The 18,523-nt window shown below is 37.2% G+C and overlaps 1 long non-coding RNA gene across 1 annotated transcript in view; it reads left to right on the top strand.

Annotated features, from left to right (window-relative positions):
- Window positions 1-18,523, top strand: part of LOC148641772 (uncharacterized) — a 54,926-nt gene that overhangs the window by 15,792 nt on the left and 20,611 nt on the right. The gene's annotated exons all lie outside the window — the stretch shown is intronic.

Below are 18,523 nucleotides of genomic sequence, written 5' to 3' on the forward strand. Positions count from 1 at the left end.
AGTTAAATAATAAGACCTCCTTTAGAATATGGTGTCCAGTTTTGTCCTCCATAGCACAAATACAGGACCTTCTGGAAAGTGTGGCTCTGACTTACAGTAATGTCATACACAGGCAAAATGTTGGAAATAAATAGTCATGGATGAAGAAGATAATGGGGATTTGGTTAAAATGTTTAAAGTTCTGAAGGACGCTTGCTACTTCAGTATTGGAACATGGACTAAAAAGTCCCAAAAATCCTCCAGTCATGTTATAGCTGAACCACTGGGATACCTCCAAAAACGGTTGGATGAGTTTCTGGAATTAATTTGCAAATGAGCGAGATATGAGAAGGACTTTTATTCTCTAACTTTATAATGCTGTTAATCAAAAAGCCTGACCAACCAAGTGCACATCTTTTTTATAAGTAAATTTAATACTAGAGATCTTCACGTGCTTTCTGCTGTACATTGCATGTTGGCACATTTATTCTGAGACAAATCACATGGATGGAAAAGTAGCATTCAAAATGCCTGTATAATTTCTCACAAACCAGGGGAAGCAACCAATACAAGCAAGCAGACACTTACTGTATAACATATTCAGCTCTGGGATATGATACAATGTCAGGGAACTTTAACCCGTACAAGCCCTAGTAAAGTTTTGCGATACCTTTTTTACAGAGAAGCACTTTTTGAAGTGTGATTACTTTTCACTCTTAGTGTCTTTTATTTGTAGTTAAGTTAAATTTACGTAACATAAACCTGAATTATTAATACAAACGCTTATTCAATTAATCCAACTAATAAATTATGTAATGTTAACAGGCTTCTAGCCACAAAATTGTGAAAGTTAAGAAAGAGAAAGCTACTTTTGAAGGAGCTTTATTTGACTGTTTTTCTCCTCCTAGTGTTCTGAGATGCAGTTATAGCTGTAGAATTGCCATTTGGCTGCAGGAGCTCATTTCCTTTGGAGGTCCTGATTTGATTTTAAATCACACTGACACAAAAACAAACAAACTCTTTTCACTGTTTAGAATGAGCTTGAAAAATGATAGGCGATGAAGAAGGATGCAATTATTGTGCCTAATTTGTGGTCTTGAAGCTTTCCCATTTCCAAATAGCTTAAATTGGAGAGGGAAAACTACTTAATGGCTTTATTACAGCTCAAGTGCAGCACCAATATCTGTTATCTTTGTACATCAAATAACATTATTGTAATCATTGTGTTTTACCTTTTTACTATACTGCAAACAAAACAACAGAATACATCAAATTCAAATTGGGGAAAGGGGGATGAACAAACAAGTTCTAAAGATAGAAATAACCACGTGATGCCTAGGATGTCTATAATACACCTGAGGAACTGAATCACCCAAAGCATTGTTTGCTGTTTTTCAAGTGTATACAGTAGATATTGGCATGTTTCACTCAGAAATGATATTAACACTAAGCACTTGTTTTTAAAAAAGTCTCTTGGCAACATCCAGTTTTTTGCAGTATATAGAAAGCCTGATTCTGCATTGAGATTCAAGGAAATCAATCAATGGCTATCACTTTAATCCTATTTTTTTCCACACCCTAGCATGCAAGAGTTTATCAAATGCAAATCATGGAGCCTGATCTATGGTCTCAGGAAAAGTGTCCAAAGAAATAAGGTACTTAGACATTGATCCAATGGTGTCCAAATCATTTTTGTTATTGTGAATGTTTTTCTTTGCTTTAAAATATAAGCTACAGACTACAGTAGATGTTCTGTTTCTTTTCAAAATTAAGATATGTGTGAAATGACCTAACAGAATTTCAGAATAGTCTTTATGTGCAAAGAATGTTTTTGCTCAAGTGTGAAAGAGCTTTAACAAAGAAACAAGTTGAAGAAAGTTGTTTAAAATGAATACCCACAAGGTAAAAAGTCTTCCAATAATCTAATTGCGAAGTATGTACTGTATGTACTACTTCTGTAAACCTACATTGCTGCTGTTTTCAAAAACTTAAATTCTACTGCAATTTTCAAAAACTGTCATATCAATATTTACAACCACAGAAAAACAGCAAATAAGAGATACTGTAACATATCCTTCCAGCTCCTGCTGTCAAGCCTGGGAAGGATTTTAAAAGAGCCAGGCAGTGTATGAGGCAGCAAGAGAGAGCCAGAAGGCACAGAGCCTCCATGCCATGCTTGTGGTGCAGTCACAGTGCAGGCACAGGCCATACCTGGGCAGGATCAGGCCAAACAATTTCCCCGGGCTGCTCTCCTGCTCACTCAGTGGAAATAACAGTGTTGTGTGAACATCAGGCTCAGATAAGATGGCTATCTGAAATGACTTCCTTTTGCCTCTTGGTCCTTTGCCTTCTGTATGCATTGCAAACTGACTGAGACATCATCGTAAACAGTGACAGCACAGAGAATTGTGGCATCCTTTGCTTCTATAGAGATGGCACTGCTGTAGTGTTTCACCAGTAAACAATCCCATCTTGAAACTCACCCCGACTTGTTTCCTTTCACACAACTGGGAGTTCAAAATCAGTTTTTAACCGTATAGCTTCTGTTTAAAGAAGATCTTGCTCCCTTCCCTTTTTTATGACTATAGAAAAGGTTTAATCTACCTTCTACTGCACCGGGGCATTTGGGGTGTCATAATCTTTAGAGTATTCTGTTCTGGAAGTAGAACTCTCTACATATTGCTCAGGCCAGAAGTAAATTTTAAATATTGCAACTTTTGTGATAAGACAGAACAATACTCGTTGCAAAAGCGACACAGAAATGAAGCTATTTTACACAGCGTCTTTGTTGTTCAGCCCTGTAGGATCTGTGTTATCACCTCTTCACTCTGTGTTTGCATGTATACAAAGCAACCCTCCTTTTCTCTTTGCTCTGGAAAACAGTTTATTAGCTGGCTCTGTTGAGCTGACCTTGCCCGTGGTTGGGGCTCTGAGGATAAGCACCACACCGTGAGCTCTATTAAAATCCTACCTGAAAGGAAAAATAAACCACTTATCCGGGGGCAGCTGTGAGTTTTCCCTTACTCCGTTTTCTGTTAAAAGAGTTAACCTGTCACTACATGCTGATCTTCGCCACGAGAGCTGAAACATCCAGTTGTCGTAGTCGCTCAAGTGCTACACCAATTACTGATTCTAATGTCTGTCAGAACATTCATATGAAATAGTAAGTGAAAGTTTTTTTTTCACAGAATAATTACCTATCCCTGTTAATTTGTGTGGGTTAAAGTAATTACAAAATACAGCTTTTATTCAAATAATGAAAAATCAAAGGTTTTAATGTTTAGTGGGTACTTACTGTATTACCTTTTGTAAGTAACTATTGACTAATATACTATATAGTATAGTATGCTATAGAAATTAGATATACATATAAGATGTTTTATTATATAGTATATAATCTTTGTATATAAACTCCTTCACTGTGATGGACCATTTTTAAGGTCTGCAAAGTTTCAGTCTGTCTGTATGATCTCCCACTAGCCTGTATTGAAAAAATGACAAAACCCAGTCCAGTGAATTTTTACAGAGGTGATGTCACCCCCCTGACACCTAGACTGTGTGTAGACTGTGCATGACCTAGCCTTTTAGAGCAGTGGAATTTGCTGTTGTCAAGGCATTGTCTGCTCTAAACCAACAAGCAACTTCTTTTTCACCTCTGGAGGTGTGTAGGACACAATACACACTATCCACTGTAGCGAGTTTCATGCCCTTCATGTTTTCTCTGAACTTAAGGAGCCCACACTCTCCTTAAGCACACTACAGTATGTGCAGTCGGAATTTGATTTCTTCCTAATCAGCCATGGATATCTGGTTTGAAGTTCAGATTGTTCAGTACTCTAAACAATCGGAAGCATTTGAGTATCATTATCCAGGTTTATATTCCTGTGACTTGATGTATCGTTGAATCCTACTCCATTTCACCCAGCCATTCTTTCAGCCAGAGCACTGACATTATCACAACTACATCAGTGCACCTGCCTGCTGCTCGGGGATTTATTGATTTCTAGGTGTTTTGACAGCTTAAAATTCAAAGGAAATTGCATCAGCTGTGCAGCAAATCACAAACTGCTTCCTGTTCTGTTTTTTTTACACTCCGTGTCTAGGTTTATGCTATTTTTAAAGTGTACACAAAGTGCAAGTTACTTTTTTCATCCTGCTGGTGCCGTGTGTAGGGATCCCCGAGTGGGGACAGTCGAAAACTGAGCAAAAATTACACACTCAGTCAACATTATAATATTAGATATTTATAACTAACAAGCCAGCTAAAGTGCTAACACATCTATAAACGTTATCAGTGCTAAGACGGTATGCAAAATATGTTTCAAACTGCAATTCATTCAAACTAATATTCCTAAAAATTGTCTTTCTCTATGGTTTTCACCTTCTGGATAATCCGGCCTAATCAGCCAAGTCAAAGTCTTGTGTGGCATCTCTTACTGTACAAATCTGTTGGCCAAGAGAGATACATAGAAATTAGATAGCTCAATAAACAGGCAGAAGGAAGAAGATTTATTTACTTTTCAGAAAAGGAAATGTTGCAGCTGTTTTTGGCATTATTTGCTTCCTTTTTAATAAAATGTGGAAGAAACAAATTTTACATTAAACCAGTTTAACCCAACACTGTTAAAAATACCTGTAGAAATGATACTTTGGATGCAAGGATTACACAAGACTCCAGTCTCTTATATCCTTTCTGATGTGTGTTTAAGTGACTATGCAAGAAACAGATGGCTCACTAAAAATAGACCTATTCATTCATATCTGTTTAGACTGTATAAATAAAATAACCTCTTCAAGAACTCATGATTGACACAGAAAGAAAGCATTGTTACTAAAACTTTCCCTTCAAGCGAAACCAGGGTTTATTTTCAAAAGTCAGCGCCAGGCCCTGGCAGGACAAGTTTATAATCAGACAGCCTTGTTTCCAAGTGTTTCTGGAAACTTTTTTGTGCTATTTCAGGAACAATCACCAATGGTAGCTTCTGACTGATTGAAACAATTTAATAAACAAACAAGTTAAGGTATTAATTTATGAATTATGTCAGTATAAAGCAGATCCTAATTTCTTCTAACCAGATATGCATGAGTATGTATGGTAAAGGAAAGCTTTATTGTTTTATTTAGCAGGAAGGCTTTATTGTTTTATTTAGCAGTGCATAATGTTTTACAATACAAACAGTCAAATTGAAGCTGCCTAATGATATCATCCTCTGATAGACACATCATCAACATTAATATTCCAAAGAAAAAATAAGATGGACAGACAAGCCAGGTTCCATCACACTGTTCTACAAACATTTAATTGCAAATCTTAAAATAATTTAAAATCCAAAGTTTGATTTGATCCAAAATGTGATTTAGTTGACAAAGTCTTTTGTATTTGAATTATGAAAACACAAATTAAGAAATAGGTAAATGAAATTCATTTTGTATGCACAAATAAAGAAAGCCTTCCATCAACACAAAAAAATGTTGCATTCTCCCTCTTTCATAACAATGACCTAAGCCATTTGATTATCAATAGAAACTCTTTCTCACATTAATGAAAATGCTTCTTTTTTTTTGCTTTTGTTTCATTTGCAATGAAAGTAACTCAGTAATAAGCGTGCTTCGGTTGTTCTCTTAATGAGATAAACGTGCATGGTTACGGTTTAGTTACAGCTTTCTTCCTACATACAGTACTGTACACACAGAAAAAAAAAACTGCCTGGGACAGCTTTTTTACTGCTGGAAAAATCAATTCAATGACTAACAGGACCCTACTCTCAGTAATAAGACTTGTAGGGCTGTAAAAGAATGGTAAGTATGCTTTTAAAGTGATTTTTTTATGTGCAGACACATCTTGCCTTTATCTCAATGTTAGAGTGGCAATTATAGTCTGAGACCAATTTAATAACATGTTACAACAATGAACAGTGAACTTGAAAAAAACATGAAACTTTTAGTGACAGAAACAAATATCCTTATATTTGGTAAAGAAGGCGAACTGATCACTGTCACTAGTAAGACAGCAGCCCTCCAGCATGTTAATCACCCAGGTTCCTGGATAGAAGACTAGCAACACTTTTGCAATTGTTTCGGGAAGGCGCACATTCATACTATATAATAAAAGCCTGATATTGGTTTAATTCCATGTCACTTAATGACAATAAAATAAGTTTTAAAGCATAAGTTTAAAAATCTCATTTCCTGCAGGAAACGAGAAACCAGAGTGCACACAGTCCTTCTAAATATATTTTTTAAATGACAGCAATCAGTTACACTATTGGGGCTATAATAGTAATTCGATCTCTTTTTCAAAGGATCCGTCATCATGCCAGTGCCTGCAGCAGTCGGGCCCTAAGCCAAATGCATTACAGATTTTTGCTGATCTGAGAAGGATTCCTACAGCTGATGTTTATAAATCACCTCCCGCCACCACCCTCATCCTCTCACCCACTGTCCGCCACTCTTCAAATCAGTGCATCCAAGTAAAACAGTAAGGCTTTGCTGCAGTTGTGGGCCTACAGGGATTTTAAGTTCTTGTACTCAGAAAGTACAGCTCTGACAAATCTCTCTATGAAGGGTAATGGTATAAATTGAAATGGTTTAATAGCTGCTGTGCCCTCAGTTCTGTCAGACATAGGATATCATCTTTTGTTATTGGGCACGGCGGCCCTGGCATCAAACGCTTCTTACACTTCAGAAGATAGTGGGGCCATGCTGGATGGGATAAGGGTGGCTTCCCTGTGGAGCTTATTACCTTTGGAGGTGTTTACACTGAGAAAAAAATGTTACCGGACCATTAAATCCAAACACAGGCAACCTTCGACATTTGTACACAACCCCAACGAGACTCAGGAGCTTGGGCCAAGAAGCCTATGAAGCAAAGCCAGCGAACAGCAGCCAAGAACACAGTAGTAGCAAGTGATAAAACACTTTATTTTGATGCTTCAAATCTCTTAGCGCCATGGCCTGCTTAATGTAACAGGACCGCAGAGGCACACAGATGGGGCTTCGAGTCAAGTAAGCTACAGGGAGCCACTTACGAAAAGAAGCTTTCTATGCACCAGTTTAGTCCATATTGTCTAGAAGAGTGTGGGTAAACAGCTTTGTGGAGCAGGGAGGGAAAGGGAGAGGAGTAGTGTAGCCTGTAATATGTATAGATGGCCTGCTTTGATATGCTCTGGTGTTTCCACACCTTGAGAAGTATTTTTTCATTGGATGTTTTCCAGTGTTTTTCTTAGTTGTTCTCGAAGATATTCCACCTCGAGCAGATACTCACAAACCCAGCGTGGTTTTTAAGGTTTTTTAACCCATGCCTTACATCTGATGTTTTACATATTGTGTTTTTTCTTCTCTAAGAGATTTAAAGTGGCTTATTAGCTTAAGTAATAAGAGATATAAAATAAATGTAAAATGATGAAAATATGGAGTAATATTGATTACTTTTTTATATTTATTGTCTGTTTTGTAAGAATTAAAATTAATTAAGCACAGGCTAATAGGCATTGCTTTCAGTCTGTCTGAAGGTGTGTGTTTTTTTCTGGAGGCCACCTATTATAAAAAAAAAACTATTTATAGAAATATGTCATCAAAAATTACAGTCTTATCTTAAGAAGCATGGTATGGCTTAATTAAAAAAATTTCAACTACCCTAAGAGTATGTCCTGTTTGTACATTACCATTCTGAATCCTATGTGTGCATGAGACATGTTTGATAACACTCATATTACCAAATAATCTGAGCTACGTGCCTGTAGACTGAACCCCAAGACTCCTAGAGCACACTGCCCTGCCCTGAAAATTATTTCTACATGAACACAGGGGTCTGCAAAGTTACATAGCTTCCTACACAGCAAGCTAAACAACCATGTCTTTCTCTATCAGAGCGTCAACTGCCATCGTGCTGCAGGGGGCCGTGTGGATGTGCTGGAGCTCAGCGGCCGTGTTATTCCATTTAGGCGGCTCAGGGGGTGGTGGTCGGGGGAAGCTGGAGGTCTGGCAGGCAAGCCAGCATGGCCAGATCCGACACCGCTGTGCCTGGACTGTGATCCGCCTTCAGCCCATTGCTCTCCCTCGCGGGGACGTGCTTCTATTTCTGTGTCGTTTTCTTCACGGCTCCCCACAAGCCATCCTTCAGCACCTTACAGTACATCAACTCTGGAAAAACAACAGCAAAGCACAAAAGAAATCCACCGCCCGCGTTTTTGAGTGGGGGGGGGGGGGGGGGCAGGGGGAGGACGAAGGCGAGTTGGGATAGAAAGAGACGAGGGGATTTTCTGTCAAAATAAAACGATGAGACTGTTTTCTCCTTGAGTGAGACAAACTGTGATCAGAATAGGAGAGCTCTGGGCAGCCGGCATCCACAGACAGTAGTAGGCTGCCGTTGCGGTTAGGGACAATTGAATTGAATTGGCTTGCTTTAGGAGAAGCATATGCTAGCAACTGAATAGCAAACTAGCTATTCAGCTATTCATACTAGCTAAACATAGCTAGCAAACTGACTCTTCATTGTATTTATTAGGATCTAACTAAACTTTGAATTCTATTTTGGTTCTTATTTTAATCATTCTTTTACTTTTGATTTGTATTGTTTTGTAATTAGATAAAAATGCACAAATTGCCTTCTCCAATCTCAGTCCACTAAGTGGTGAACTACATGTTTGTAGGGATCGTTGATTAAAGTAAAGTAGAAACACCAGTGAGCAAAGATTTCTATGTAAATGGCAGAAAAGATAATACAATGAACTGTAGATATTGAATAAATATTTTAAACTATAACAGGCACAGAGTGGGTATGTTACATGTTCAGAATTTTCCTTTTAAACAAAACCTGCTTCCAATCGGCCAGGAAGAACTGTTTGAAAAATAATCCTTTTCAGTGCTGCATGAATCTGCCTTATGCTGAGTAAAAGATATCGAGTTGCAGTCCCTGTTTGGAGTTGGCAACAAGGGCTTCCTGAAGCAGTATATTTGGAGATGATTTGATAAGTAGAGCTCGTATGAACACAATTAGGAGGAATTCTCTTCATCAGCGTCTATTTTATTATTTAACAAGGAACAAAACTGATGCTAATTTTCCCCATGAGTGCCCGCTGTGCTTCCTGCTCAGCCAGCAGCGTGAAACGAACTACCATGCACCATGTCTGAGCTCCAGTGAGTACAGTATCATAGCCAACTGCAGCTAGCAATGTAGCTAATGAACAAAGTTATGATCACTTTGGGCTTTGCGGTTAGCTATTTTAGGAAAGAAAAAAGAATAGATAGAGTTAAGCAAGAATCAGTGAGATAAATGTCTTTCTTTTCTTTCCTTTGTTTCACTCAGGGGTGCCTTTTCAATAAAATGTCACACTTCAACAAGTAATTCTACTTATACAGACTGCTGTCTTATATGAACAGCAGCATCTACTCTGTGCTTTTCTGTCACACAATACTACAACCATCCCTGGAGCATTCAAACTTTTTTATATGGATGATCTCTTTTTCAAGCAATCACTTTCAACAAGAACACCCAATATAAACATAATCAAGGATGTAATTATTCTAAAATATTGTCCCAAATACATTTATAATATATTAAAAGAACACATACAGTACAGGTCAGCGGGTTAACAAATTCATTACAATTTGAACTGCTGAATGCTGAACATTATGAAGTATATCAAGAACATTTAATTTTGTAAGTAGTGATCTGTTTGCAATAGAAGAAAAGCTTGTATCAGTCTTCCTTCAGGGAGAGACAAACTCACCAACAGCTTGAAGCAGAAAGTTCCTCTCATATCTATCAACCTTTGTTTTTATATATTCTCCAACCACTGCCTGTAAACCTTTAAGACTGTCCTAACTGATACATGCTTGCTGTTGCTTTCCTCATTACACCACAGGCACGTGTACCAACAATCAACAAGTCTGCTTCTTATGAAGTAATATAACTTAAATCACCCACCTCTCAGAAAGAACATCACATTGAATAAAAAGCCTGGTCTGTTAGTACTTTACAGTCCCCAGGAATCAAGAGACATTTTGGCCGGTCAGTATAGTTTGTGAAGTCTGTAAATTAAACAGCGCAAACTAAATTGGAAAAAAAGAGGAGCAGTAAAATTAGACAAAAGAATGAGAAGCAGCTGAAGATGCAGCTAAAATACGATGAAATGAGCAACAGTTTTGTACAGAAAAACAAAACCAAAGACCCCTTCACTGGTTTGTTTCTAGGGTAGAAGGAGATAGGGTAGCCAATCAGAGGTACTTTTTTTAGGTTCTGTCTTAAACAGCTCTTTGAAGAAAATCTTTCCTACTAAAGCATTTTTAAACACTACACCAAGTACATATAGAGTACAGTATGTGCAAGATATGTGTTGAAAATATTAGTAATAATACTTGAAAGATTAGAAATCCAACATGTACTCTTACTAGGGTGGATTGTGTGTATAGTGGGGGGTGTTCTCTGATATTAATTTTGTTTCATTTCCAGCATGGAGGGCACTTTCTTGGGAGCATGTTCTTCTTTCTTCCTCTCCCCGACATCTGCTGCTGTTCCACTGATTAAAAAGCTTCGGCGTTTCATTACTGCTGATTTGCATAGTAATAGCGTGCATATTAAGTGACTACTTCAGAGGGTGGGCGGGCTAATGAATGCAGCAATCTCCTCCGTTTTAACTCAATTTTGCCTCATCCATATTCAGATGACCTGAGGGATTGCAATTCAGTTTCCATTGAAATTATCCAAGTCAGACCCAATTTGCAGTGCCCTTCCATTAATCCAATTAATTAGCACCATTGATATGTGCTGTCTTGCACATGCAGCTGTTTTTGGCAGTGACATAGCGGGTAAGAGCAGTAAGGGAAACAAAGGCTGAAAGTGAGGAATGCTAAACTCTCCTAGAATCCCACCAAAAGGGAAAAAAACACTGACCAGGCCCCTGCAATTACTTCACTCTTTTCTTCCTGCTGAAGAAAGCCACACTCTTCAAAATTTGACGACAGTCACATTACACATTGGGCTTAAATTAGAATCAAGTCATAGTGTTCAGCAGTGTGGAGCAATCAACCGTCGTCATTCCAGAATGCAGAATAAAAAAAAAAACGCTTAAATTAATTTCAAATTTCTGAAACCAAGAGTCTATTATTATTATTGGCAGAATTGACAGAACAAGACTAAAAAACAAATGGGGATTTGCACTAAATTAAATAGCAAAATATGATTGAATTGGGAGTTTTACGATGTCCAGATTCAGCAGTTTATACTTTTTGGCCATTCAGTGTGGTACAGTATAAAAGTAAAAAATCAGGTTCTTAGAGATGAAAGAGAAACTTTCTTTTCTGTTTGTGTTTGCTGGAGTAAGAGTAAAATATATGTATCTTAAAAAATGTCTTTTACAGTTGCTTGATCTTTGCTGCCTACCTGCTTGACCATAAAACTAACCACTGTACTGCAGATGCCTTAATCTTAGGAAGCTAGAAAGTTTAGCAGAAAACAGCTGGTGTCTTATCTCCTTAGGTAAAGTTAGTTAACTACTTCAACAAACTTACGCTTTTTTAGGATGTTTTTTCTTATCTGACAAAGACACTGTACCAAAAGCTTACTCTATGTCAAAACCTTCTCTCATATCAGATAGTAAGGATAGCAGTCATGAAACATAAAAAATGCAATGAAATCATAATTATTCAGTATCATTTGTTTTATTATGTGGCTTTATGCACCTTTCTCCTGTCTTTTCCATTAATAAATACAAAAATAAACAGAATAGAATACTTTAAAACCTTGCAGTTCACATTTGCCATAGAGCACAGTTACAAATTACCATAGAAAAATGAATTGCCTTGACAATGTCTAATGTTTTGTGACACAGCGCAAATATGCACTTAGCTCCTGGATTGAGGGAAAGTAGCTCATTGGAAATATTAAATTAAGCAGTGTAACAGCTGAGAATAATTCAGTTTTCTGCTCTGCTGCCTGCTGCTTGGTGTAGTCTGAGGTGGCGAGAAAAGATTTTCTCCAAGGAATTTCAAGTGTATGCATTGTGAAGCACTCTGTCTGTCCAGGGCACTATTAACCCTTAAACTGTTTTTCACTAGAGGTTATGTTAATAAAGAGGAACAGAAGTGTCACTTTACAGTTTCTAACACCTATAACAGTATTGATGACCTGATGCAAATTTGTCTTTACCACACAGGGACCAGAGTTAATACGAACATCTTTTAGCTTTTCTACTGTTAGATGGGAATGACATAGGTAATTATTCTTTCCATTTTATTGGTATTGTTGAAACTTTAGAACATGGTTTGCTTATTTCTACATTTGTATATAAAACATATAAAGCATTACCATAGAGTCAATATCAAATAATGATGAACTATTGCAAATTAATATTCACATAAGTGTAGCTAAATTATTAGCATAAACAGTATAACATTTATTAATGTGTGTTTGAAGGGCTAGTTTATTTTGTATTTATAAAGTATAAATTACACCCACTAAACTTGATATAATAATAATAAAATAATAAACTAAACAGTCTTTGTTAACAGTAAAAAGGAGAATTACAGGAACAAGCAATAATAATAATAATTCTCACTTCAGAAAGCATGTGTATCTAACTATTGGCCTCTGGTGTATTCTGTCTCTTTTCACTGAGGCTTGTGATATTAATCAAGTTGACTTCAGAAATGAATGCTCTGAGTCTGTCTCTAGTTGATTGAGTGTGGGATATAGATGAGGTTCTCCACCTCCTGGAGCATAGTGATCTAAATACTCAGACACATGTGTGGTTAACATTCTGTACATTGATGGGTCAACCTCATTACCGTACCTTTGACTAAATGACTCCAACTATATTTTTTTACTTGAATATAAAATGCCCTTACCCTGTATCGCACAACCCATTTTATGTATTTAACACAGCCACAAACATTCAATTTTTAATTAGCCTTTTTTAAGGTGAAAGTCGCAGGCCTAACTGTGGCAGATGCACGAAGCCAGCTGCAGTTCTGTGACTTTGTAAAATGTCTTCGGTTGGTCACGGGTACCAGTGTTTCAGCACATACAGTACCAGAAAAGTTAGCATTGTTTAACTGTTTTAGTTGTTATGCATGAGACAACTATTGAATAAGACTACGACCAAGACTACTGAATAATTCCAAACACTAGGTGGGGATCTGAAAATCTACACATTTCACACTCAATGGCCAAAATATTAGGAGCCTTATCAAATAATGTGTTGGGCCCTGACAAACAGCCAGAAAAGCTTTAACAGGTGCAAGAGGTGTTCTAAAAGCTTCTGACAAATGTGTAGCCAAGTTTCATCTCATTCTTCTAGGAGTATTAAATTCATATGAGGTTGTCATGAGACTAATGGTGTGTGGGATTGAGCTGCATGTTCCAGCAGTTCCACCTTTTTCATACGATGTAGATCTGGGAATTGTTCAGTCCATGGAAAGTGATGGGATTCTGTTTCTTGTTTCTGAAGTGTGCCTCAGAGAGTCTGTTAATTTGATAGGGCGTTCCTAATATTTTGACCATCTACTTCTTCCAAAATCAAGGGGTTCCACAGTTCATCTCTCTTCATGGCAGTATAATAAATACTTTCATAATGTATATAAAAAGTTAAAGTGTTAATTACACACATACACATATGTAAATGTCAAGTACTTCACATTTGCAATACAGTGAAAAACATTCATTCAGTGCATTTCAAGTTACATTTAAGATGATCCGTGGTCTTTGAATTTTATTAAATGCACAGCACAGTCCTGGTATTTAAAGTAGTATTCAATGAAGTGTTTTACATTCTGAAAAGCTGTAGGTTTGGGATAGATGAAACAGATCCCATCATATGGGAACTTTTGAAGTTCAAGACTAAAAAGGTTCAGTTCTTCAGGTTCTCACACTGAAACGTCTCTTCTTTTCAGCATGGAATAAACTCTTCCTCTGCAGCTACTGAATTGTCCTAGTCTGCACAAAAGGCAGGGATAGAACATGAAAGCATTATAATTTTCTCATAGCTGATTAAAGGCACATCTAGAATAAATCTAGTAAAGCATTTTTCTAGATTTGCTGTTGTTTACAAATTCTGTCCAACAAGTCAATTAGTTAGCATAAAAATAAAAAAATCAACAAGTTAATTTAAAGGACCTTGGGCTGGATAAGAAATAGAAATCTTGATTGAGGAATGTATGGAGTAAAGTCTGTGCTTACCTTGAGCAATAATAAGGAATTACAATAATATTGTAACACTTTTAACACTAATTACACTATAGTCTCCATTCCCTGTACACCATTTACTCTTATTGCCTGTCTCATCCTTACAATGCCAAATATCACAAATATCACAAGGAGGGGTTGTTATGCCTGGGCAGGTCCATGCTCCCAGTCCTCAGTTTCCATAGGAACCGATCTCATTCTCATGAGGAGCTCAACTCTGTCCAGCGCCACAAGGGCCCAGTATGGCAGCTTCTCTCAACCACCTGCCACCAATTAACGAGCAATCAAACCAGGTGTCACAAGGCTCCCTCTGCCCCCGTCTAGTCACCTGGAATCAGTTCTTCGCCAAAGCCAAATGAAACCCGTCCACAATCAAAAAGGATATGTAAAAAGGTCCTAATTCATTTATATGGCAGGAAGCATAGGTACAGTGGGGAATAAAAACAGCCTTACTCCAAAAAGAAAACCCTCATAACAAAAAAGGCAGAGCACCTTTCTCCATGGAACCCACAAGAGAACCACCCAGGCCGAGCTCAGCCTCTGCCTTGTGCTGTGGAGGTCCACCCCTGTAACCTCCCACAGCACACCTAAAAGGCATCTTGTAGTTCAGGAGGGCAGCTGCGTCAGCCTGCATAGGCTGCAAAGGAACAAGCAATAGGTTTATTCCATGCTGAAAAAAAGAAGAAAGAAAACACGACATTTCGGCTGTGGACCCTGAAGTATTTTTTTAATATACTTTTCCTTTAATATGATATTGTAAATGAAATAATTGCTTGTAAAACACTGGTTACTAAAGGGATGAGGAGACTAGCTCCCCTCCAGTCCAGAAGAGGGCACTGTGGAAACCCTGACTCTGAATATGCTGTTGACTGTTCAACTGGGGTATATGAAACTAACGAGTAACTGCAGCCACCAAACAATTCAGTATTCACCCAGATATCCCATTCCCCATTTTCTCCATTGAGTTTTTTTCCCCCTGTGGGTTACTGCCATGATGCATATTACCAAAAAAAAAGTAAATTAAAGATTCCATAGTAGTGTTGTTCACTTGCTATTTTGTAAAAAATGGACTCGCTAAATTTGGCAATTCACTCGATAAACATTCTTCAGAAAAGTAGGAATTGCATAGACTATGCTTATACAGTCGGTTAACTTTTAAAAGATCTTCTAGTTACACATTGGAGGGAGGAACCCAACTGGAATAACCAGTAGAAGCTGCTAATACTGTATCTGTCCCACAGTCTAGAAAGCTTTTGCTATCAATTTTGAAGCTGTCTTGAAGTGTAAACTCTTTACAACTTAGACACGTCACTTCTGCTTCTTTTTTTAACTGGACAAGGTGCTTCAAGAAGATAAGTGATATTTAGTCCTGCTTTGTGAAACAACCTTCAAAGGAAAATTAGGAGAGGGAGTCATAGGCGCCTCTATAATCTTTGAAAATATTGAATCAGTATACAAGGGACATACAGAAGCAAATTTATCTCTCCATCTCATCAATTAATATAAAGAAAATTTCTGGTAAGGGTCACAGCAAAGTGGAGACTAACCTGAAGAAATACAGTGCAAAGCAAAACTACACACGTGACAGTGCATTGTAGTTTATCGTAGGGCACACACAACACACCACTCACAACCACACAGGGTCAATTTAGAGACACCAATCAAGCTAGCATGCTTTGGAAGGGGGTGGAAACAAGAACACCATACAAAACCCTATATGAAGATTGGGAGAATATGCTATTTTTTTTCTATAGGAAGCCCCAGAACAGAATCAAAACTTGGACCCAAAAGCTGTGAGGAACCAGTGAAATGTTTCACTACTGTGCAGGCCCACCAACAAAATGTGTTATGGAAATTAATGGGAAATCGGAAGTATAATAAATAATATTTCAATATAATTGTTTCCAGTCCTAAACCTGCAGACAGTCATAAGACATTTAACAGGGTGTTGTCTAAGAAGAGAGCAAAGCATTTGTAATGCCCTGCATCACAGGTGAAAAGGGAATGAGGAAGGACACATGATTTGTGAACATTGAAAGAAGAGTTTTGAATTGGATTTTGCATGCTGTAGGTAGCTTATCTGTCTGGGTATTTAAAAAGAGGATACAGAAGAAATGTAGTTAGATCATAAAAATAAAGCAAGGCATTTTGTTTTGTGTTTTACAAATCAAAGAGCACTTTAATTACCTTACAGCTACATGTATGTGTCTGTTTTCCTGAAACCTCCCTACTACTAAAAACATCTCTGTTATGGCTACCCACTCCCAGATGTATCACTGAATATTTTGTAAAGGAGACATCTTGAGTCGTACAGGAGGAGACAGGATATTTATTTCACCATTTGAAATACTGGAGATTAATATCAATTTCCATTTACTATTTGAATTAATTGTCCTTCCAAAGAATTTTCAGATGGAACTGAGACCACACTGTTAATAAAAGTGCTCTTGTTGTATTTGGCTCTCTTTCACCATTAGGATGGCAAAATTGATAATGATTTATTTGAATGCAATATTAAGCCAACATGGCTTTGTACAGCATAGTATGGTAAATGTAATAACTTTCATTATCAGTTTCAGCTATTTTTTCCAGAATAGCTAACAGACACATACTACACAGTAAGCGTTCATAATCTTACCCTTTCCTAAAGTCATCTGTGACAAATGTTATGTATTATGAATACTTGCATAACTAGGTGTAATGTAGTCATGAATTAGTATAGCATTCTATGAAAGTGTTTCAAATAAACCATGAACATAACTGTTAAAAAGTACCTCAGAATAGGTTTTGGGCAATACACAGGAAAGGAAAGTATCAACGTTTAGTGTTTCTTTAAAACCTAGGAGACAAAAGGGAATATCAAAACAATATTTACTGTATTATGTACATTAGATATGTTTCCTCAAGAATGTGTAGAGCCAAACACATTCAGCAGATCTAATGTATGTGCCTGAAGGAAAATGTATTCGCTTAACCTAGAAGATGTATCATTAACTAATAAGTATGGACTAAAAACAATCTTTAACCTACTGCATTCATGAGAAACCTTTTTGCAGAGTTTGCCAATTCCTTCACACTATACAGTTGCAATCTTATGTTTGCAGCCGTATATTGTGACACTATTTGAATTTCTTTACAGCTCATCTATATGATAGTGACTTCTCACACCTTTCCATTTTTAATGAGAATCTTCAGTGTTCATATTTGTTTTTTGGAACATTCATTAGCATTCTCGCTGAACGTCAAGTTCAATAATGGAGCCAAGGCTTTGGAATTACTGTACCAGTTTAAAGGAATGCTAAAAAAAGACAGCATCCCTTTAAGAGACATGTCAAGATAATGAAAACAAATGGTACTGCATTCCCTGAAGGGATAAAAAGGACTTCATTTGTGAAGCATCTTCACCAGAAATCTGGTATGCTATGGCAAGTCCTTAGTAAAAATGTGAGCACTCACTGTAATAATTGTTTAGGGTCAATTATTCCCAAGTCGAGAGCTATCAGACTGATGTGCTGTAGCATGCTGCTATTGAGCTACTGAACAATGCATTTACATAAAAAGGCTAGCTGGTGAGTTCCTCCTTTCAGCTGCTGCAATTTCATTTTAAGAAGCCATTTCCTAAAATACCACATAGCATTCTATTTGTTTTAATTATGGATTTATACATTAAGATTCATATGTGTGTATATTTGTGCACACATACAGATGCCATACAGAATAAAATGTTATGTTCTTGAAAGTACATTATGTAATATTCAGGATTACATAAGGCAGGATGAAGGAAAGAGGTTGCAAAATCTGGAAAATGAAACCTCTAGCCATGTGTCATTACTTATATGCACAACTCATACTGGATCTGTGTATTTAATGTCAATATATACAGTATCACTAGCCATGCAGTGATATTTTTATATAAAATGATACAAATTCATTGTTTCTACCACACTGAGAGAATGAACGGTCACGCAAGTACCCATTCAATTTATACAATATACACAAATGTGGCCTAGAGTCAGAATACAATCTAAAGCTGGGTCTTTTCATTGAAATCGCAGAATAGAGTGCTTTGGTAAGGTGGTAAATATCCATTATCTGTGGGTGTATCTAGATAATAAAGCAAATGAGAAAAGCTGAAAATGATCAAAACACAAAACTTACTTTCTTTGAAAGCATCCCTGCCAAAGTAACTACAGCAGTGACAAATATCATCAATCAGTCATTAATGTTTTCAATTTATATAGTACTTCTCATCTGAAAGCATCTCAATTTACTTTAAAAATGGATGCTGCTGAATCCAGCACAGCAGTCCAGTACCTACCTGCAGTACTGTATTTGTGACCCTTGTGTGCTACTAGTACAACT

The sequence above is a fragment of the Lepisosteus platostomus genome, chromosome 24, assembly GCF_059453375.1.
Source record: "Lepisosteus platostomus isolate fLepPlt1 chromosome 24, fLepPlt1.hap1, whole genome shotgun sequence".
Classification (NCBI taxonomy): Eukaryota; Metazoa; Chordata; class Actinopteri; order Semionotiformes; family Lepisosteidae; genus Lepisosteus; species Lepisosteus platostomus.